Below are 23764 nucleotides of genomic sequence, written 5' to 3'. Positions count from 1 at the left end.
CAACCCTATGCCCTATGCCAAATTTTACAGATTTGGAAATATTGGCACAAGGAGGTTAAGTAGATTTCTCTAAGACAAATGAGCTATTTGGTGATAGAGTGGGAATAAAATCCCAGAAGTTCCACTCCAGAGCTTCATATTCTTGTTTTTTAACTAGATTCACTACTATGAAATCCTAAGGCATTTAGAAATATCCTAGGAGATAGCAGAAATATTATATCTTGGACTATTTCATTTTCAAAAACCCAGAAGACACCCGGTTAAGTATATGACTTAAAATTGACTATATTTGGCAGATGATTCTAAAATGTATCAAAGTATGTTTGCTTTGGATTATTCCACCTTGAATCCCCTTATTCAGTTGTTGGTTGTTTCATATTATTTGATTTATTTGGGGCTATTTAATCTGTTGAAAAAAATTTTTTGATCAGAGAAGGGCAATGGAAAAAAGTAGATATCATTTGGAGACATAAACAATAACAAAGGTGGAAGTGAGGTGCCTTAAAGTGGCATACATTAAGCATAAGTTTGTTTGTACATTCTTTTCCCTAAAGCCTTATTCTTTAGCGACTGCTATAAAACAAATCTATTGGGTTGGCCAAAAAATTTTTCAAAGTTTCCCGTAACATCTTATGAATGAACTTTTTGACCAACCCAATACCAGCTAGCCATGCTGAGATCTGGTTAACACCAGCAAATACTGCTTTATGAACTCTAGATGAAATCTGTGTATTTGACCATAGCAACCTATGTGTTGAATGCCAGGAACTTGGTTTTGAATATTCAGTGTATATCCTGGCACTGACCAATGAGTTGACTCCTTGATTTTCCATCCTGTTTTGCCATTGAGAATGAGCAAATCGTGGTTCTCAGAACCCCAGTTTCCTTACATATGCAGTTCTGAAGAGGCTGGACCAGATGATCTCAAAGATCTTTACCTCTCACAGAATTCTAATTCTATTATTCAGCTCTTCTTATTTTATTTTTGGTGGTTTTTAATATATTAATACCTTTTGGGTTTCCCCAGTGGCTTAGCGGCAAAGAATCTGCCTACAATTCAGAAGCAGCGGGAGACTCAAGTTCAATCCCTGGGTCAGGAAGGTCTCCTGGAAGGGCATGGCAACCCACTCTAGTATTCTCACCTGGAAAATCCCGTGGACAGAGGAGCCTGGCTATAGTCCATGGGGTCGCAAAGAGTTGGACATGACTGCAGTGACTGAGCACAAGCAATGTACCTTTTGATCAATGCTTTATTTTATTATAGTTTACACGTGGTTTAACACACAAATTTACAAGATTGCTTGATAATCAGAAAACCCAGCTTTATTGAGATATAATTAACATACTATGAAATTCAGCTGTTTAATATGTACAACTCAATGGTTTCTAGTCTCTTAACAGATTTTTCAACCGTTACCATTATTTAATTTTAGAAAAATTTCAATATCCCCCTGAAAAACCTCATACACATTAGCAGTCACTGCCAATTCTCTTTTTCTCTCTTTCCCCTCAGCCCTTAGCACTTGCTGATCTATTTTCTATCTTTATATTTGTCTGTTTTGGACCTTTAAGTGGAATCTTACAATATGTGGTCTTTGTGATTGGCTTCTCTCATTTAGCAAAATGTTTTTGAGGTTTACTTGTGTTGTAGCCAAGTGTCAGTATTTCATTTCTTTTTGTTGTTAAAAAGTGTTCCATTTTATGTATATACCATATTTTGTTTATCCATTCATTAGATGGTGGCCATTTAGGCTTTTTCCACTTTTTGGTTACAGTGAATTATGCTACTGTGAACATTTATGTAGGCATATATTTATATTTCTCTTGGGTAGAGACCTGGGAGAATTGCTGAGTCATATGGTAACACTATGTTCAGCATTTTGAGGCACTGCCAAACTATTTTCCAAAGGGTTTGTAATATTTTACATTTCTACCAGAAATAGATGAGGGTTACCACTTTATTATATCTTTACTAACATTTATTATTGTTCTTTTTATTATAGCCATTTCTATTATGAGGGAAGTGGTATCCCATTGTTCACTGACTTTTTATACATCTACACTTTCATGATCCTCACCCAGACAAAGATATGTAACATTTTCTTTGTCCTGAAAGTTTTTTTGTGCCTTTTCTCAGTCAACATCAGTTCCTTGCTCCTAGGTAACCACTTTTCTGACTTAAAAACACCATAAATTAGTTTTACCTGTTCTTGGACATCATATAAATGGAATCAGACATTATGTTTGATTTATAATCAAAGTACATGAATGTTCATAGCAGTGTTATTCCTAATAGCCAATAGTGAAAGCCACTCAAATCCCCATTAACTGATGAATGGATTGGCAATATACAGTATATCTGTAAAATGGATACTATTTGTCAATCAAAAGGAAAGAAGTACTGATACACTCTTTAGTGTGGGGCTTCTTTTAGTCAATGTAATGATTTTGAGATTTTTTCCATGTTATTGAGTGTATCAGTAATTCATTCCTTATTATCGCTGAGTAGTATTCCATACAAATAATGTAAAACCTCAGACCTATCACAGTTTTTGACAAAATGACATTCAATAAACATACACTTGTTTATAAAATCTCTTAGCCAACCTAGGAATATGAGGAATTTACTCAGGGTGGTGATAAGGATATCTCAAAGGAAATTTAGCATGTGTCATACTTAATAGTAATACTTGAAAAGCACTCTCCATTATATCAGGAATGGACCTTAGTTTGGAGTGTATTAATTGCTGTAAGAAACGAACTCCAAAATTTCAGTAGCTTAACAAGATAGAAGTACGTTTCTTGCTAATATAACAGTACAATGTGGATGTTCCTCATCAGCATATGACTATTCTAGAGCTCATTCAGAGACCCCAGGCTTCTTCCATATCCTTCGAGAGTTCACAGTTCTCTGCTTATAGCCAGCAGAGTAAGAAAGGGTGGTGAAGACATGCCTGTTTCTTAATTAACTTTATCTAGAAGTGACAGATACCATTTCTACTCATAACTGCAACTATACCCTAGGGAGTTTTAAATCTAAATTATAAACTGAATTTAAATTGTAAACTAAAATCTGAGTGCTTTTAATACTAAATCAATGGCTCCTTCCTGAGGCTACATCTTGTAGAATAGAAATATGAAATCAAGCACATTTTGAAGAAGAAAGTAGAATAAGTTATGACTTAGAGGGCAAAGCCAAAGACTGAGCAACACAGTTTAATATTATAGTGAGAAGATTTCCCATATTACGGTAGCAGTATTAAAACTGTGACTACACGTTTTTAAAAAACTTCACAGTTTTCAGACAAGTCTAAAACCTTGGATGTAATTTAGTTGGAGTTGTTGTATTTCACCTCACTTTTACATTTCTTTCCTATTCTTAGTGATTATCTATATCCATGGTTCCCAAACTGTTTGCTGAGGTGCTCTAGGCATTCCAGTGAACTTACAGGAACCTACATTTTTAAGAGACCTGGTGTCAAGTGTTGGATACCATGCAAATTATTGCTACTAGGTTCTGAACATAGCTAATAATAAACAGAAATGGTTGACTATTTCTTTTGACCTATGGTGCTTGGTGATGTTGAACATGTTTTCATGTGCACATCGGCCATTTGCATAGCTTATTTGGAGAAATGTCTATTCAGGTCCTTTGTCCATTTTTTAGTTTGGCTTTGTTGTTGAATTGTCAGAGTTCTTTTTTTAAAAAATATTTTAATATTTATTTCATCTCAGTTGCAGCACAAAAGCTCTTCCTTGTGTCATACAGTCTGTTTAGTTGCGGCAGATGAGATCTGGTTCCCTGACCAGGGGTCGAACCCTGGCCCCCTGAATTGGGAGCATGAAGTCTTTGCCACTGGTCCACCAGGAAAGTCCCTGGAGTTCTTTACATATTCTGGGCATTAATCTCTTATAAAATACATATATGTTCTTTCATTGTGTGGGTTGACTTTTGCTTTATTTATTGTGTCCCTTGATGCACAGAAGTTTTACATTTTGATGTAGTCTAATTTATTTTTTCTTTTATTGTATGTGCTCTTGGTGTCATCTCCAAGAAATCATTCTTGAACTCCAAATCAATATCATTAAGCTTTTCACCTATGTTTTCTTCTAAGAGTTTCATGTTATATTTAGTTCTTTGACCTATTTTGAGTTGATTTTTACATATGTATAGTGTATAAGAGTTCAACTTCATTCTTTTGCATGTGAATATTCAGTTTTTCCAACACCATTTGTTGGAATGGTATTGAATGATCTTGGCACTCCTGTCAAAAAGCGTTTGACCGTTTATACAGGGTTTTTTGGTAGGAATTGGGGGGGGTGTCTCTATTTTATTTCATCATTCTACATGTGTATCTTTATGCCGGTACTTCTCTATTTAGGTTACTGAACTTGGCAGTAAGTTTTGAAATCAGGAAATGTGAAACCTCTGACTTTCCTATTCTTTTTCAAGGTTGTTTTGGCTATTTGGGGGTCCCTTGAAATTCCATGTGAGTTTTAGGATAGATTTCTTTCTTTCTGTAAAAATACAATTAGGATTTTGGTAGGATAGTTTCTGAAATACTATAAATGTTAGCTGTAACTATTGTTGTTATTATTATGTTATTATTATATTAAGTTTAAAATCAATTTGGTGACCTGAAATTCCTGTATACAGAGTTTAGGAAAAAAATTATATATATATATATATTTTGAAGAATTAAACTTCTATAAGCTTTTTAAAAACTTAACTTTATTGAAATATAATGTATGTACAATAAGCTGCATGCTTTTAAAGGGTACAGTTTGATGAATTTTATATATACCTTTAAAAAAACTACCATAATCAAGATACAGAACATTTTCATCATCACCCTCCCTGCAGATCTTCCTCTTGCGTCTGTGAGGTCTATCCCTCCTGCTCCTGGCCTCAGGCAATCACTGATCTGTTTTTTTTTTTTTTTTGTTGGTCACTATAAATTAGTTTGCATTCTTGTGCTTTTTGTGTAAATATCATCATATAATGTTGCACAGAGTCGGCCACGACTGAAGCGACTTAGCAGCAGCAGCAGCATAATATAATGTGTGTTCTTTTGTGTCTGGCTTCTTTTACTCAGCATAATGAATTTGAGATTTATCCATGGTGTGTATATAGGCATATCAGTATTTCTATTCCTTTTTTGTTGCTCAGTAGTATTCCGTTCTGTGGATATACTATGTTGTGTTTATTCATTCACCTGTTGATGCATATGTGAATTGCTTTCAGTTTTGGACTATTGTTAATAAAGCTATTTTGAACATTTGTTGCAAGTCTTTGTGTAAACATGCGCTTTCATTTCTCTTGGATACACACCTAGGGGTAGAATGACAGGATCATATTGCAGATGTATGATTAATTTTAAGAAACCCTTGAGCAGTTTTCCACAGTGGTAGTATTATTTTACATTCCCATGAGCAGTGTATTAGAATTCTCTTATGGCTTTTTAAACAAATGTTTACATAGATGGTCCATTTTTATTGTAGAAATATTTAAAAATATGTGAGTAAACAAAATAAATCACTCAAAATCCTACTACAAGACATCATAAGTTAACATTTTGGAATATGTTCTTCTAGTTTTTTTAATACCTATGCTAATTTTTTTTATGGTTTACTAGGCTTTTTAAAAAAGTGAGATATAATTGATACATAACATATCAGTTTCAGATATATAACACAATGCTTTGATATTTGATACACTGCAAAATGGTCCCTACAGTGTCTAGTCACCATCCATACTTACACTATTTTTAATAAAAGTTGTACTATATATACTACTTTGTATTTTGCTTTTCCCACTAAACATGGACTAATTTCTATTTCAGTAAGTATAGAGTTATGCCATCATTTATAATAGCCATACAATATTCCATTGCATCAATGCATAAAACACTGAAACTACCATTTGGCTATTATTGGACCTTTAGGTTGTTGCCTCTTCCCCTTCTTATAAATAATGTTATAATGGACATCATTATATTAATATAGTGTTTATTTCACTGCTTATTTCTTTATGATAAACTCCAAGGAGAACCGCTCTCTCTAAAAATATAGAAATTTAAAAGATATTTAATATTCATTGCCAAATTGCATTCTAGCTCTGTTGTTGTTTTTCACTATCTTTATTTTCTTGGGTATGTGACTTAACCTTTTCTAAGCATCATTATCTCCTCATTCATAAAACAGAGAAAATGTAAAAATGTAATTTTAAAGCAGTTAGCACAGTACCTCCTGCTGCTGCTGCTAAGTCGCTTCAGTCGTGGCCGACTCTGTGCGACCCCATAGACGGCAGCCCACCAGGCTCCCGTCCCTGGGATTCTCCAGGCAGGAACACTGGAGTGGGTTGCCATTTCCTTCTCCAGTGCATGAAAGTGAAAAGTGAAAGTGAAGTCGCTCAGTCGTGTCCAGCTCTTAGTGACCCCATAGACTGCACCTACCAGGCTCCTGTACCTACCACATGGTAAATACTCAGTGATAGCTATTCTTTTCTTTTCTTTCTTTCTTTTTTTTTTTTTTTGCAGTTTTTCTGGTTCATATTCCTACCTGGAGTGTTTAAGAGTTTGTGGTTTCTCAACATCTCAGATACAAGTTTATTATGAAAAAAATTCACTGCCGATCTGATCATTGTATTTCTTCTTTTGTGAATTGTCTTCCTTGATTATAGTCTTAAATAATTTTCAGACACTGAGATGAGCAATAGGCAGGCAGATTCTTTACTGTATGAGCTATGGTAGAGTCACAATAGAACACCTAGGTTTTATTAATAAAAAGGTCTCTAACAATTAGGTGTGAAAGACAGGTGATTTATCCCATTAGTAAATTCAATAAATTTGGTGTTTTTATTATATTTGTGAATTTATGCTATTGGTATTCATTGTGGCTTTGAGATTCAGGGCAGCAAACTCAGAGTGCATTTGAAAGATTCAATACAAGTCAGCTTTAAATATGTATTTGACATTATTACTTTCCCATGTTGGCCTGGTTTTTACGCCAATTTTTATGTTACACTTTATTTAATCTGATTTTTTCTTCTTTTTTGTTTTCTGAAACAGAACCAGAGAGCTGAGATGTTTTTGTTAGGTTACATTTCCGGGGAATCCATAGTGACAGATTGTACTTGGTAATTTTATATTAAGAACACCACTATATGTAATCAAGCTATTTACTTAAGAGCTTTCAAAATTTTTCATGTTTAACTCTGAGCGGTGGTAGGGGAAATAAGAGTAGACGGTGGAAGGAGAATGGAAGAGAAGCACATCAAGTGTTTCTGTTTTGGCTTTGTCCTTGGAGTTCACAGATGTTTAGAAGGGAGAACAAGTTCCGGAAGAAGAAGAACAAGACTCCTGAAGACAGCAGTCTTCTATGATGGAGGGGAAATGTAGCTAAGGGGCAATGAGAAGGTACCTCCTGACTAGCTTCTCCCTCCCAAATTGTCATATATGTGTCCAAAATGAAACAAAACAAAACAAAATGAAATCTTTCCCTCTCCTCCAACCTTCTAGAGATTTAAGGAATTAATCTATTAAAATGCTTTTACTTAATGTGAATTACAATGGTTAGACATTCAATTTTCAACTCTTCTGTGGTTGTTCACTGACTGATAACCCACTAATAATAATGAAACTGTTGACTGAAAAAAAAACACACAACCTAAAGGTTGAGAGTTATATTTTATTTGGTGGACATTCTTAGGAGTTCAAGCCCAGGAAACAGCATCTCAAATAACTCTAAGAGACTGCACAGAAGGGGCAGGGGCCAGGGGGCAGAGGGGAAGCCCGGATATAAGTTTTTGCAACAAAAAACCAGGTAGTTGGAATATCAAAAGATTATTGTTACTAAAAGAAAATCAGATATCTCAAGAAATTTAGTGCTTTTCTATGTATGGGAAGATGCAGGAAATCTGGGCTTACTGAAATCATTCTTTTGATATGCATCTAGACTATTTGGGGCTTCCCTTGTGGCTCAGCTGGTAAAGAATCTGCCTGCAATGCAGGCAACCTGGGTTTGATCCCTGGGTTGGGAAGATACACTGGAGAAGGGAAAGGCTACCCACTCCAGTATTCTGGCCTGGAGAATTCCAAAAGGGGGTCGCACCAATTTTGTGTGTTCACTCATAGAAGTAATAGAAATAATAAATCTAATATAGGATTGCAGGCCACTTGCATGTCTCTTACAATTTTTCTTTATGTGTGTTTGGCTATCTCATCTTGCTAGTAAGCCCAAGTTTGTGTGCCTGACATACAGAGACCAAACTAACTGAAACATTGAAGTTTGGAGCAGGGAAAGGTTTATTGAAGAGCCATGCAAGGAGATGGTTTGCTCATCTACCTAACCCCCAACCCTATACTCTCTGAAAGTTTTCAGCAAACCATTTTTGAAGGCCAGGTGAGGGGGGGTGTTGCAGGGTTTGTGATCAGCTACTGCCTGTTTCTCTGATTGGTGGATGGTGAGGTAATAGGATGGTGTCACGGGGGTTAACATTATCAGTCCTTAGGCTCTGGGAAGCCTGGGGCTATGTGCTCATGGTCATCAGATAGTTAACATCTTCCATTTGTTAGGGGTTTTTCACATCTATGAAACAACTTGGGAAATGTGCATTAGTTCAGTTCAGTTCAGTTGCTCAGTCGTGTCCGACTCTGTGACCCCATGGACTACATGCAGCATGCCAGGCCTCCCTGTTCATCGCCAACACCCGGAGTTTACTCAAACTCATGTCCATTGAGTTGGTTATGCCATCCAGCCATCTCATCCTCTGTCGTCCCCTTCTCCTCCTGCCTTCAATCTTTCCCAGCACCAGGGTCTTTTCCAATGAGTCAGTTCTTCACATCAGGTAACCTTGAGTATTGGAGTTTCAGCTTCAACATCAGTCCTTCCAATGAATATTCAGGACTGATTTCCTTTAGGATGGACTGGTTTTGTCTCCTTGCAGTCCAAGGGACTCTGAAGAGTCTTCTCCAACACCGCAGTTCAAAAGCATCAGTTCTTTGGTGCTCAGCTTTCTTTATAGTCCAACTCTCACATCAATACATGACTACTGGAAAAAACATAGCTTTGACTAGACAGATCTTTGTTGGCAAGTAATGTCTCTGCTTTTTAATATGCTGTCTATGTTGGTCATAACTTTCTTCCAAGGAGCAAGTGTCTTTTAATTTCATAGCTGCAGTCACCATCTGCAGTGATTTTGGAGCCCCCCAAAATAAAGTCTGTCACTGTTTCCACTATTTCCCCATCTATTTCCCATGAAGTGATGGGACTGGATGCCATGATCTTAGTTTTCTGAATGTTGAGTTTTAAGCCAACTTTTCACTCTCTTTCACTTTCATCAAGAGGCTCTTTAGTTCTTCTTCACTTTCTGCCATAAGGGTGGTATCATTTGCATATCTGAGGTTATTGATATTTCTCCCAGCAATCTTGATTCCAGCTTGCACTTCATCCAGCCCAGCATTTCTCATGATGTACTCTGCATATAAGTTAAATAAGCAGGGTGACAATATACAGCCTTGACATACTCCTTTCCCTACTTAGAAACAGTCTATTGTTCCATCTCCAATTCTAACTGTTGCTTCCTGACCTGCATATAGGTTTCTCAGGAGGCCGGTCAGGTAATCTGGTATTCCCATCTCTTTAACAATTTTCCAGAGTTTGTTGTTGTCCACACAGTCAAAGGCTTTGGCATAGTCAATAAAACAGAAGTAGATGTTTTTCTGGAACTCTCTTACTTTTTTGATGATTCAGCGAATGTTGGCAATTTGATCTCTGGTTCCTCTGCCTTTTCTCAATCCAGCTTGAACATCTGGAAGTTCACGGTTCGTGTACTGTTGAAGCCTGGCTTCGAGAATTTTCAGCACCACTTTGCTAGTATGTGAGATGAGTATAATTATGTGGTAGTTTGCACATTCTTTGGAATTGCCTTTCTTTGGGATTGGAATGAATACTGACCCTTTCCTGTCCTGTGGCCACTGCTGAGTTTTCCAAATTTGCTGGCGTATTGAGTGCAGCACTTTCACAGCATCATCTTTCAGGATTTGAAATAGCTCAACTGGAATTCCATCACCTCTTCTAGCTTTGTTCATAGTGATGCTTCCTAAGGCCCACTTGACTTCACATTCCAGGATGTCTGGCTCTAGGTGAGTGATCATACCATCATGATTATCTGGGTCATGAAGATCTTTTTTGTATAGTTCTTCTATCTTCTGCTTCTGTTTGGTCCATACCATTTCTGTCCTTTATTGTGCACATCTTTGCATGAAATGTTCCCTTGGTATCTCTAATTTTCTTGAAGATATCTCTAGACTTTCCCATTCTATTGTTTTCTTCTATTTCTTTGCATTGATTGCTGAGGAAGACTTTCTTATCTCTCCTTGCTATTCTTTGGAACTCTGCATTCAAATGGGTATAACTTTCCTTTTCTCCTTTGCCTTTCACTTCTCTTCTTTTCACAGCTATTTGTAAGGCCTCAGACAACCATTTTGCCTTTTGGTATTTCTTTTCCTTGGGGATGTTCTTAATCCCTGCCTCCTGTACAATGTCCTGAACCTCTGTCCATAGTTCTTCAGGCACTGTCTATCATATCTAATTCTTTGAATCTATTTGTCAGTTCCACTGTATAATTGTAAAGGATTTTATTTAGGTCATACCTGAATGGTCTAGTGGTTTTCCCTACTTTCTTCAACTTAAGTCTGAATTTGGCAATAAGGAATTCATGGTCTGTGCTACAGTCAGCTCCAAGTCATCTTTTTGCTGACTGTATAGAACTTCTCCATCTTTGGCTACAAAGAATGTAATCAATCTGATTTTGGTATTGACCATCTGGTGATGTCCTTGTGTAGAGTCTTCTCTTGTGTTTTTAGAAGAGGGTGTTTGCTATGACCAGTGCATTCTCTTGGCAAAACTCTATTAGCCTTTGCCCTGCTTCATTTTGTACTCCAAGGCCAAATTTACCTGTTACTCCAGGTATTTCTTGATGTCCTACTTTTGCATTCTAGTCCCCTATAATATAAAGAATATCTTTTTTGGGTGTTAGTTCTAGAAGGTTGTGTAGGTCTTCAAAGAACCATTTAACTTCAGCTTCTTCAGCATTACTGGCAGGGCATAGACTTGCATTACTGTGATATTGAATGGTTTCCCTTGGAAATGAACAGAGATGACTCTGTCATTTTTGAGATTGCATGCAAGTACTGCATTTTGGACTCTTTTGTTGGACTGTAATGGCTACTCTATTTCTTCTAAGGGATTCCTGCCCACAGTAGTAGATATAATGGTCATCTGAGTTAAATTCACCCATTCCAGTTCATTTTAGTTCTCTGATTCCTAAAATGTTGATGTTCACTCTTGCCATCTCCTGTTTGACCACTTCCAATTTGCCTTGATTCATTCACCTAACATTCCAGGTTCCTATGCAATATTGCTCTTTACAGCGTCGGACTTTACTTCCATCACCAGTCACATCCACAACTGGGTATTGTTTTTGCTTTGTCTCCATCTCTTCAGTCTTTCCGGAGTTATTTTTCCACTGATCTCTAGTAGCATATTGGGCACCTACCGACCTGGGGAGTTCATCTTTCAGTTTCCTATCTTTTGCCTTTTCATACTGTTCATGGGGTTCTCAAGGCAAAAATACTGAAGTGGTTTGCCATTCCCTTCTCCAGTGGACCACGTTCTGTCAGAACCCTCCACCATGATCTGTTTGTCTTGGGTGGCCCTACATGGCATGGCTCATAGTTTCATTGTTAGACAAGGCTGTGGTCCATGTGATCAGATTGGTTAGTTTCCTGTGATTGTGTTTTCATTCTGTCTGCCCTCTGATGAAGAAGGGTAAGAGGCTTAGGGAAGCTTCCTGATGGGAGGGACTGACTGAGGGGGAAATTGGGTCTTGTTCTGATGGGTGGGGCCATGCTCAGTAAGTTTTTAATCCAATTTTCTGCTGATGGGTTGGGCTGTGTTCCCTCCCTGTTACTTACCTGGGTTAAAGGATGGTGGAGGTAATGAAGATAATGGCGACCTCCTTCAGAAGATCCCATGCATAGCACTGCTGCACTCGGTGCCCCCAGCCCTGCAGCAGGCCACTGCCGACCCACGCCTCCGCCGGAGGCTCCTGGACACTTACGGGCAAGTCTGGGTCAGTCTCTTGTGGGGTCACTGCTCCTTTCTCCTGGGTCCTGGTATGTAGAAGGTTCTGTTTGTGTCCGCCAGGAGTCTGTTCCCCTTTCCTGTGTAAGGTCTGGCTGCTCTATGTGGGGTTAATGGGACCTCCTCCAAGAGGGCTTAATCCATACCCAGGTGTTCTGCACCCAGAGCCCCGGCTACTGTTATTTAGGTACTTGAGAGAGGAGCTAAAGGAGAGGATATGGGAGAAGGCCTGTCCCTGGGAAGGCCCCATAGGGTCCTGCTTGGTTACAATCTCCTTAGAGGGTAGAAGATGAATTTTAACAGATTGTTTAAACCCATAAAAGTACGTATGTTATTAAATTATATTTCTTTTTCTATGAGTTCTATGTCCCCAAATTTGAGCCACTCAAAAGAGAATATTCATGAGACCAGGTTCAAATTGAATCTGTAATTTCTTTTATCAGAGCCTCCAACTTTGTTACTAGACTCCCCAGTGTCTAGGGGTGTCCTAAAAAATGTTTAATGACTGCGTTTTATATAGTATATATGTTTGTTAGAATTTTACTGAAGGATGTGTAGGACACAATTTACAAATTATAATAAAAGTATAAAATGATTTCATTGTAAATTCCATATAGCCAATTAACTCTCACAGAATGCTGACTTTTGCCAAATTCTTGTATCTGTAGCCAACCCATGATTGCAAGTCAATCATGAGTTGACAATTTTTGTGCTATTTATAATGTAATAGTTATAGATATGAGACACTTTAAAGTTTAGTCTATTATTAACATTTTATCTAACACTTTCCAAAGTCTGCATAGACAAGAAAACAATAAGTAAAGGCCTGATTTGTAACATTTGATGATTTTCATGTTGTGAATATACTCACTATGGCCAATTTCAGTCTACCAACATGGTGGAACTAAATGGAAAGGCATATATGATAGCCCATATTGTTTTATTTATTACCTATTATTTTCACCAAGCAGATAAAATACATATAATTTCAAAAGCATAGATAATAGCAAAAATAATTGGGAATTGAAGAGTTTTGCATGTTTATTTTCTTCATTTTTTAATATAAGTTATTTAATTATAAATTTACAGAAGTTAATTTTTAATAACAAATGTTAAAATGTTTTAAACAGCTTACTTGTAGTATTCCTGAAAATTAACAGTGGGTTTTTGTGAGCTGGTTCATTGGAAGGACTGATGCTGAAGCTGAAACTCCAATACTTTGGCCACCTGATGTGAAGAGCTGACTCATTGGAAAAGACCCTGATGCTGGGAAGGATTGGGGGCAGGAGGAGAAGAGGACGACAGAGGATGAGATGGCTGGATGGCATCCCCGACTCGATGGGCATGAGTTTGAGTAGACTCCGGGGGTTTGTGATGGACAGGGAGGCCTGGCGTGCTGAGATTCATGGGTTCGCAGAGTCGGACACGACTGAGCGACTGAACTGGACTGAACTGAACTGAAGGAGATGGTCCTAATAAACCGCTGATTCCCAGAGGCCTCTATATTCTTGCTCCAGTCTAGATTGATCCATGTCTACAGTTACTGTAGGGTTATCATATTAAATTTTTTTTTCTTCTTTTATTTCTCTTTGCTTTATTATACTCCCTCATCTTGCTGGAGTACATCCTCAAATAACTTGCAAAGAAGTTACCTTTTATATATGAAGTAAAAAGAACAAAATTTGAGTTCTTGTATGCTTGATGATATCCTTATTTTCTTATACTGACTGAAAGTTTGGGTATAGAACTCTAAGTTGAAAATTAATTTGAAATTTAAAGGGTTTGTACCATTGATTTCTAAAAACCTGGGCTGCTGATAAGCAGGTTGGTCCATACATTTCCCACTTCTGGGAGGTTTTAAGATCTTTCCTTCATTTTGGAGTTTTGAAATTTCATAGAGATGTGTCTAGGTTTATTTTCACTCATTCTGTGAGATACTTGGTGCGATTTTTTTCAAAATAATGTCCTTCTTTTGGCAAAACCTATTGTACAGGGTCTTTGATAATCCCACATTTTTCCTCTTCTCTTTTGCTGAAGCCTTATCAGTCAAATGTGACGGGTCTCAGATTGACTCTCTGTCTTACCTCTGTCATATTTTTTTCTATTTTGCTTTTTGTTTTTCAGTCTGGGAGATTTCTTCAACTCTATCTTCTATCTCCTTAATAAATTTTAGTTTAGACAATTGTATTTTTTAATTTCCAAAAGCTATTTCCTTTTCACAAGTTGTTTTCTTCTCACAGCATCCTTATTGTTATGGACTCATACTTTCTTAAATCTCTCTGAGAATTACAAATATAACTTTAAAAATCTCTTTTATTCTTCCTTGATTGACTTTGTTTCTTCCAGGGCTATTTTTCTTCTTTATTTTGATTTTTTTCATGTTTCCAAACTTCTGAACACTCAGTAGTACATTCATTTCCAGTAATAGGAAACTCAAACAACCTTAAAATAACACTTTTATTTCATGTGCTTATATTTTGAAACAGCAATTTCACTTTGTGGAATTAATTTTTAAAAATGAGAAGATATATTGATATATTCAAGGATATTCACAAAGCTTTATCTTCAGTAATAAAAATAGCCAGCATATATTGAACACTTATGTGCCAGTCACGTTTAAGGGCTCAACATTTCAAACCCCCTTAATTGTCACAACCATTTGAATTCAATATTATTATCTCCATTTTACAGATGAGGAACAAACCAAGAGGTTAATCAGCTTGCCCATGATTGCACAATTAGTAAGTGCAGGATTCTAACTCAGACTGAGGGTCCAAATTGAGGACTCTTAACCAATGCATACTAATACTGATGTGGTAGAGAAAGATTAGAAATAATTAGACCAAAATATTAATAGTGATTATATTTGGATAATGGGATTATGAATACTGTTTTTATGAATTTCCTTTTGTTTAAACAATTGAAATTGTGGGTACATATAATTTTCAAAATTGCTATCTTTAAATTGAAATGGACATCACATATCATAAAATTTCCTGACTTAAAGTGAATAATTCAGTGGTTTTTATATATTCAAACATTACATGAGTATCATATTAATTAAGACAATTTTCGTTATTCCCAAAATAAATTCTTTAACCATTAAGGTGTCAGTTCTAATTCCCTCTTCTTCCCAACCCCTAGGAATCAGTAATCTAATTTCTATCTCTTTGAATTTATCTATTATGGACATTTCATATAAATGGAAAAATATGTGACCTTTCGTGTCTGGTTTCTTTCACTTTAACATAACTTATCTATGACCTCAGGCAGTTACAATGTTAAAAAATTGCCTCTGGTTTTTTTTAAAAGATTATTTATTGAAATACATTTGACTTACAATACTATATTATTTTCAGGTATCAGGTCAGTTCAGTTCACTCTCTCAGTCGTGTCCGACTCTTTGTGACTCCATGAACTGTAGCATGCCAGGCTTTCCTGTCCATCACCAACTCCCAGAGTCCACCCAAACTCATGTCCATTGAGTTGGTGATGCCATCCAACCATCTTATCCTCTGTCATCCCCTTCTCCTCCTGCCCTCAATCGTACCCAGCATCAGGGTCTTTTCAAATGAATCAGCTCTTCACATGAGGTGGCCAAAGTATTGGAGTTTCAGCTTCAACATCAGTCCTTCCAATGAACACCCAGGACTGATATCCTTTAGGATGGACTGGTTGGATCTCCTTGCAGTCCAAGGGACTCTCAAGAGTCTTCTCTAACACCACAGTTCAAAAGCATCAATCCTTCAGCGCTCAGCTTTCTTTACAGTCCAGCTCTCGCATCCATACATGTCTACTGGAAAAACCATAGCCTTGACGAGATGGACCTTTGTTGACAAAGTAATGTCTCTGCTTTTGAATATGCTGTCTAGGTTGGTCATAGCTTTTCTTCCAAGGAGTAAGTGTCTTTTAATTTCATGGCTGCAATCACCATCTGCAGTGATTTTGGAGCCCCCCAAAATAAAGTCAGCCACTGTTTCCACTGTTCCCCATCTATTTGCCATGAAGTGATGGGACTGGATGCCACATTGCTATTTGATATTTTCATAGTTACACACCATACAAAGTTACTATAAAATATTGACTAAATTTCCTTTGCTGTACATATATCCCTGTGACTTAACTTATTTTATGACTGCTAGTTTGTATTCTTAATTCCCTTTACCTATTTTGCCCTTTCCCTTCCTCCTGTCCCCTGTGGTAACCAATACCTTTTTCTCTGGATCTGAGTCTGTTTCTGTTTTCTTTTTTTTATTTTGTTTTGTCTCTGATTTTTTTTTTTTTTACAAACACCCATAAGGAAAATGTTAGCACTGAATGACCTCTGGGCAAGGTTTTATGTTGTTGTTTAGGTGCAACTGTGTCTGACCCTTTTGTGATCCCAAGGACTGTAGTCTGCCAAGCTCCTCTGTCCATGAGATGCATGCAATAAAAAGAATAATTTTTTAAAGAAAAATGTGCATTAATTTTGAAAAATAATTTTTAAACAAAAGAAAAATCCTATTTGAATATTAAACTTCCTATGGTTAATATTTGGCTTCGGTAGCATTAGACATCTATAGCCTTAGCTTGTGAATATTTTTTTCTACAGGGATTGAGAGGATAGTATTTATAGTATAATTAATAGATATGTACAAAAAGAAAGATCACTGTTTTGAGCATACTGAGTTTGGGTTATCAGGAGGATAGGCAGATGTCCAACAGGCAGTTGAAAATGTGGACTTGAGCATTAGTCAAGACGTTAAGATTGGTAGAAAAGATTGAGTAAAATTCCCAAAAGAGGAATGTAAAGAGAAGAGGAATGAACCATGGGCATAACCAAAGGGAGTACTTACTTTTGGGGTCAGAAGGAGAAAGAGGAATCGGAGAATGAGAACTAGATCTGAGAGTGAACACATTATGAAAAATCATGGGAGAAGACGCTATGAAGAAATAGGAGTTGTTGATAGTGACTGGCTGCAGAGAATCTGAGGAGGATGAGAACAAAGAAAAATCTATTGGATTTGATCCTTCAGTGGTTCTCAAGAGAGAATTTTTTGTACCTGGTGAGGGTGCACATGGTTAGATGGTGAGGAAATAGAAACCCAGACAAAGAAACTTGGTGGTAAAGGAAAGGAAGTGGGAACAGGAATGTAATTCAAGGAGTAGCCTGGTGAGTGGAGGTGATGTGTGTGTGTGAGTGTGTGTGTGTGAGTGTGTGTGTGTGTGTGTGTGTGTGTGTGTATTAAGATGGGGAGCACTTCAAAACATTTATACATTGGCAGGAAGAAGTCACAGAAGAAGGAATGAGATGTAGTTAAATGTGGTCAAGTCGTGGGGATTCCTGATGAAGTAAGGCCCCAGAGAATGGAAGAGAATGAGGGACACAGAGGGAGCTTTCACTTTGAGATAAAGGAAGATCATTTCTTTTTTCTTTCCTTTTTCTTCATAGCAATCACATCTATTTATTTCAGGATATAATATGCTATTTAGACCCATGCATGGTACTAAAGTATAATCCTGTTTAGATATTTTATTTTGCCAAGATAGGTTCTAAAAATCATAAGACTGAATAGATTAATGATATAATATGTATCAAACTTAGATTTAAAATGTAGATCAGGATTCTCACTGACTCTGTCCTACTGCTAAAGATGTTGCAAAGATACACATTTAGAAGACCAGCCTGCTATTCACTCTTGAGACTCTATTCAAATTGAAAAGAAGTACACCGATATTTATAGACAGCTTTTATAAAAAGGGTATTTCTGTGATGTTGCAAGAAGAAATAGTCAAAATTTTATTCTTTATGACTACTGACATGATTTACTATATACATTATATTATATTTCAGACCATCAAATTAAAATGTTATCCTCATATACATATATACTACATTGTTATATTTGCACATATCTTTTCCAATTTCAGACTAAGCAAAGACATACATTTGGAGCTGTATTAATATATCAAAGTAAAAGACAACCCAACTTAGTACCAAGAAATATCATGACCATCGTGTAGTGTTTGATAGAGAAAACACTGATTTTTGACACATCACTTTATTTAGATAGCAGTCTGGTCACACATGGTTCAACGACACGCAAATAATAAACCAAATATAATCAGATGTTAAAGATTGGTTTTCAAACATTATAACCAATTATGCCACACTTGCCTATGATCTCATCAACATAAAACTACACTAACAATTCAGTGGCCACCAGACCATTCAGTGAAGCTTCTTTAATTTAACTGTGAGCTCTTTGAAGCCACTAGTTTGAGCACTAATGACTATTTTTTTTAAACCTCTGAATAGCAATAGGGATCTCAGCAGGGTTGGAGGAACCAACTCAACTTTAACCTAGTGCCAAATTTTGGCCAGTCAAGGCTTCAAGGAAGTCACAGCAGCATTGACCAGGGCTTGAGCCTTCTCTGTGAGGTTATGGACAAAGTGGGCCATGGTTCTAGAATAGAAAAATCTCACCCAGAACTGGAGGGTCACCACTTTCTCTGAGACAGTAGTGAAGGAAAGGAGGATGGGATATAAGACAAAGAAGTGGTGTTAATGTGGAAGCCTGTCCACATTTTGAATGAAGTAATAAAAGAGGTCATTTGCAGGGAATAAGGAGACCTGGGTAGAAGGGGATTTTACATATATAGAATAGTCTTATAAAAGTTATAATTAGAAAAGATGCCAAGTTCTTTTCTTAATTTAGCAAAGCAGATGGTTTGCAGCATCATGATGCAAGAGAAAGAACTTTAGCTTTGGGACCACAAAGACTTGAGTTTGAGTCCTGACTTTATTCCTTTTAAACAAGTTACCAAACTTGTCTTTTTCAGTTTCTTCACAGTAAAATGGGGACAACAGTACCTACTTTGTCATAGAGTTATGATATAGAGTCAACAAGTCAGTTAACTTCCAACAAACATTTATTAACCTACTACTCTGCGTGTAGTACTCCACTAGATGTGTATCTTGGAGGATTTTGAAGTCTAAGAGGGAATTTACTTCTCCTTCATTCTTTTGAGGACATAAAATAATTGACTTTTAAAAAATTATTTATATTTATTTTTGGCTGCACTGGGTGTTTGTTACTGCAAGTGAATTTCCTCTTGTTGAGGAACACCGGCTCTAGAGCGTGGACTCAGTTGTTGTGGCACATGGGCTTAGTTGCCCCGCAGCATGTGGAATCTTCCCAGACCAGTGATCAAACTGGTGTCCCCTGTGTTGGCAGGCAGATTCTTAACCAATGGACCACAGGGAAGTCCCCAGAATAATCAACTTTTGCAGAATTGTGGAAGGACTTGCTAGTTACTGCCCTGTCTGTTTTTATGTAAATACTAGGTTAGGTCCTGCCTGTAGGTGTTTTTCCAGTCTGCCTGGTTTTAGCCACTAATGCTGGGTGAGTCACTTCTCCAAGTCAGCATCTGTGCTATTCTGACCTCTTGCCCCCTGGACAGCGGGCTTGGCAGAGGGAACCCTTTGCAGCTGCCAATCATGAGGCGTGAGTGGCCTTGGGCTACTGACCCCTTCAGTGGTGATTCAGCATGTTTCATTCTTATCTCTGCAGTAAGTGTGATGTGTATTTTTTTTCCCATCTCCCTTTTGTTGTTGTTGTTATTAGCAGCTAAATCTATGATTGTTTAGCTTCCAAAGAGCATCCCGGAGGGAAATGGTGCCAGACCAAGGACCTGAGAACAACTGACCACAATCATGAACAGTAATGAAATCTATCCATTTACAATCTCTGTTACTTTCAGGAAGAATAAGTAAAGACATGCATCCTTGATTAAGGAAATTGGAATTAATTGTAATGATTAGACTTGGAGTGTGAATCTAGAGACATAGTAAATTAAGTTCTAACAGAAGTGCTTTGGCAAAAGGATTATAAATTAAAGGTTTAATATGTGTACTCTAGTTACTTAAGTGATTGGCACATCATTTAAGCATTTAATAAAAATAAAATTGCTCCAGTGTCATCTGTGGTTTGTGATGAGGATCAGAATGTCTAGATCAGAACTTCTAGATCAGAACTGAAGCTCATCACCAAGGAAAGGACAAAACATTCTGGCCAATACCTGGACTGTGTAATTTACATCTTTCCCTTCTTTAGTTCTTTTCCAACACAGCAGAGTATTTATAACCTTATGTTGTATCAGTAAGGAGTAGGTTGGCTCCATTTCTAGGACCAGGTAAATACCAACCTTTCAAAGTTGGCAGAGGGGAGTTCATAAGTGTATCTTTTTCATATAGGTGACCTCTCAGATCTCTCAGGCAGGCCAATTTGTTTTCCACAGGACTGATCTATTTTCCTAGTTATCAGCCTTGTATGAGAATTATCACCGTGTCATGGGCATTAGCTGTGGTTTACTTTTATTAAGCCTTTGAGGAATGATGGAAAACAACAATGAAAAACAACTGGCAAGTGCCAAGGTACTATCAGTGATTAACAACAATTTTCTCTGGACATTTTGTGATTCCATTAAAATAGAAGCAGAGCAGAAATTACCTTGCTTTGGGTGAGATAATGCACAAAAGGCACTCCCTCAGCACAGAGCCAGTGCTCAGTAAGTGAAGCTGTTAGTACCATTATTTGGAAGGAATGTCACCTATTTCCCCCTCCTTCTCCCACTCTGGTTCTCACAAACATCTTTTATTCTGAATCTCAGTAGTATGAAGGTAAACATCATTCTATTTTCTGAGAACAGGCTGCCCTGATGTTGACGGTGGTAGGACAATCAGTGGCCCTGGAAGCCCTATTCCAGATTCCAGGTAATTTGGCTAGGTCAGCCCAGCCTTGCAAACTGGCAGCTGTCTGGAAGATTGAGGTCATGTTCGGCCATGGCCTGCACTGGGAAATTGCTCCACACCGCCAACAATCTTCTCTGGCAATACGAAGTGAAGAGTAACACTTAATAGTGTTCCTTTAAACGATGCACTCCTAAGCTGGAACATAAATGCTGCACTAACAAGGGAGCCAGCTTTTGAATAGTCAAAGGCATTTTGTCAACAAAGCATCATTATTCAGGCCAGGTTAGGTTTGCCATATACATATATATATATATATATATATATATATATATATATATATACACACACACACACACACACATATATATATGGTTCTATGCAGCTCAACTCACCTTGTAGATAGACAGTTTGGAACTTTTGCAGCTTCTAAATCAACTCTTATTTCAATGGAGGTGTCTCCTTGTTCTAAATAATGTCCTCAATGTTCTTGTGCTGCAGACTTGGCATTTCTAACTGCCTGATGGACATTTCCACTTGGATTTCCAGCTGTTAACACCTTTTCCCAACATCCTTACTTCTGTCTATACTCCCACCAATATTGAGAAACTAGATATGTAGTGGTAAAGGGTGAAGTCTTGGGAGGCTGACTATCTAGTTTTAATTCCCTGTCCTGCTACTTATGAGGTGGCCAAATTATCTGACTTTTTTGATGCCTTAATTACCTCATCTGTATAATTGGGATAATAATAACACATTCCTCATCAAATTGTTGTAAAGCATTGAGTTAAATTTCTTAGATCAGTACCTGGCACATAGTCAGTGTTTATATCAGTTTGGTTGTATTACGTTACAAGTAACAGAATGCCAATTAACAGTACTGTAGGTAAAAAGCATATTTAATTATCTTTTATAACTAGAATTTTAGAGGTGGGTAGTTCCAGGTTTGGTGCATCAGTTCATTGGTGCCACCAAAGACCCCATTTCTTTCTACCTTCCCCTCTGCCGTCTTTAGCATGCTGACTTAGCGTCTTCATGGTCGTCACAATGTGGTCACCAGGTACTGCAGCTCCAGACATCACATCTCCACTCAACGCAAGAAAGGAGAAGGGCAGGCCCAGCATCCACTGTCTCTTTCATCAAGAAAACAAAAGCTTTCCTGGAAGTCTCTCAAAGGACTTCTCCCTACATCTGATTGCCAAGGATAAGTCACGTGTCCACTCTTGACTGTAAGAGAGGCTGTGAAAGAAATTGTTTAGTTTTTGGCCTCTGTAATGGGAGATGAGTACAAAAGAAGAGAGTTGGGCATGGTTGTTGAGGTAGCCTGGCCACAGTGACTGCCTATAGTGATTATTACATGCTAGTTGTTATTGCTATTATCATGCCAGTTCCTTAAGTTAGAAATATAGAAGTTATTTTTCTTTTCGTTTTTTAATTTTTCATTTTAAAAACTTTTATTGAAGTATAGTTGATTTATAATGTTGTGTTAGTTTCAGCTGTATTCAGCTGTATTCAGCAGAGTGAATCAGTTATACACATACATATGTCCACTCATTTTTTAAAAATATTCTTTTCCCATAGAGGCCATTACAGAATATTGAGTAGAGTTCCCTGTGCCATGCATCAGGTTCTTATTAGTTATCTACTTTATATATAGTAGTGTATATATGTCAATCCCAGTCTTCCAATTTATCCATTCCTCTCCTTATTCCCTGGTAACCATGTTTGTTTTCTACATCCATGACTCTACTTCTGTTTTGTAAATAAGTTCATCTGTACACCTCCTTTATTTTTAGATTCCACATATAAGTGATACCATATGATACTGTCTTTCTCTGACTTCATTCAGTATGACAATTTCTAGGTCCCTCCATATTGCTGCAAGTGGCATTTTTTTTTTTTTTAATGGCTGAATATATTTCGTTGTATATGTGTAGCACATCTTTTTTGTCCATTCCTCTCTTGATGGACATTTAGATTGCTTCCATGGCCTGGCTATTGTAAATTGTGCTGCAGTGCACTACTGGGGTACATGTATCTTTTTGAATTACGGTTTTCTCTGGGTATATGCCCAGGAGTGGGATTGCTGGATTATATGGTAGCTCTATTTTTAGTTTTTAAAGGAATTTCCATACTCCTTTCTCCATAGTGACTATACCAATTTATATTCTCACCAACAATATAAGAGGGTTCCCTTTTCTCCACACCGTCTCCAGCTTTATTGTTTGTAGATTTTATTTTTTAAAAATATTTATTTATTTATTTGGCAGTGCCAGGTCTTCATTTTGGCATGCGGGATCTTTAGTCGCTGCAAGCAAAACCTTAGTTGAGACATGTGGGGATCTAGTTCCTTAACCAGGGATTGAACCCAGGCCCCTTGCATTGGGAATGTAGTCTTAGCTACTGAACCATCAGAGAAATCCCTGTTTGTAGATTATTTTGATGATGGCCATTCTGACTTGTGTAAGGTGATACCTCATTGTAGTTTTGATTTACATTTCTCTAATAAATGCTTCCATGGTGGCTCAGCAGTAAAGAATCCGCCTGCCAATGCAGGAGACTCAGTTTTGATCCCTAGCTTGGGAAGATCACCTGGAGAAGGAAATGGCAACCCACTCCAGTCTTCTTGCCTAGGACATCCTATGGACAGAGGAGCCTGGCAGGCTACAGTCCATGGGGTTGCAAAAGAGTAGGACATGACTCAGCAATTCAACAACAACAACAATTGGTGATGTTGAGCATCTTTTCATGTGCTTTTTGGCCATTGGCATATTTTCTTTGGAGAAATGTCTATTTAGATCTTCTGCCAATTTTTTGATTGGTGGAAAGATATAAAAAAAGATGCTGAACTGCTTGAGCTGTTTGTATGTTTTGAAGATTATTCCC

General features: G+C 37.3%; 1 pseudogene; it reads right to left on the bottom strand.

The window, feature by feature from the left end:
* Positions 1–18272: 18272 nt before the first annotated feature.
* LOC122709905 lies at positions 18273–18589 on the bottom strand (annotated as a pseudogene).
* Between the last annotated feature and the right edge of the window lie 5175 nt (positions 18590–23764).

This window comes from Cervus elaphus, chromosome 16 (genome assembly GCF_910594005.1).
Source record: "Cervus elaphus chromosome 16, mCerEla1.1, whole genome shotgun sequence".
Lineage (NCBI taxonomy): Eukaryota > Metazoa > Chordata > Mammalia > Artiodactyla > Cervidae > Cervus > Cervus elaphus.
The sequence above is the reverse complement of the archived record's forward strand: the minus strand, read 5'-3'. Positions and strand labels throughout refer to the sequence as shown.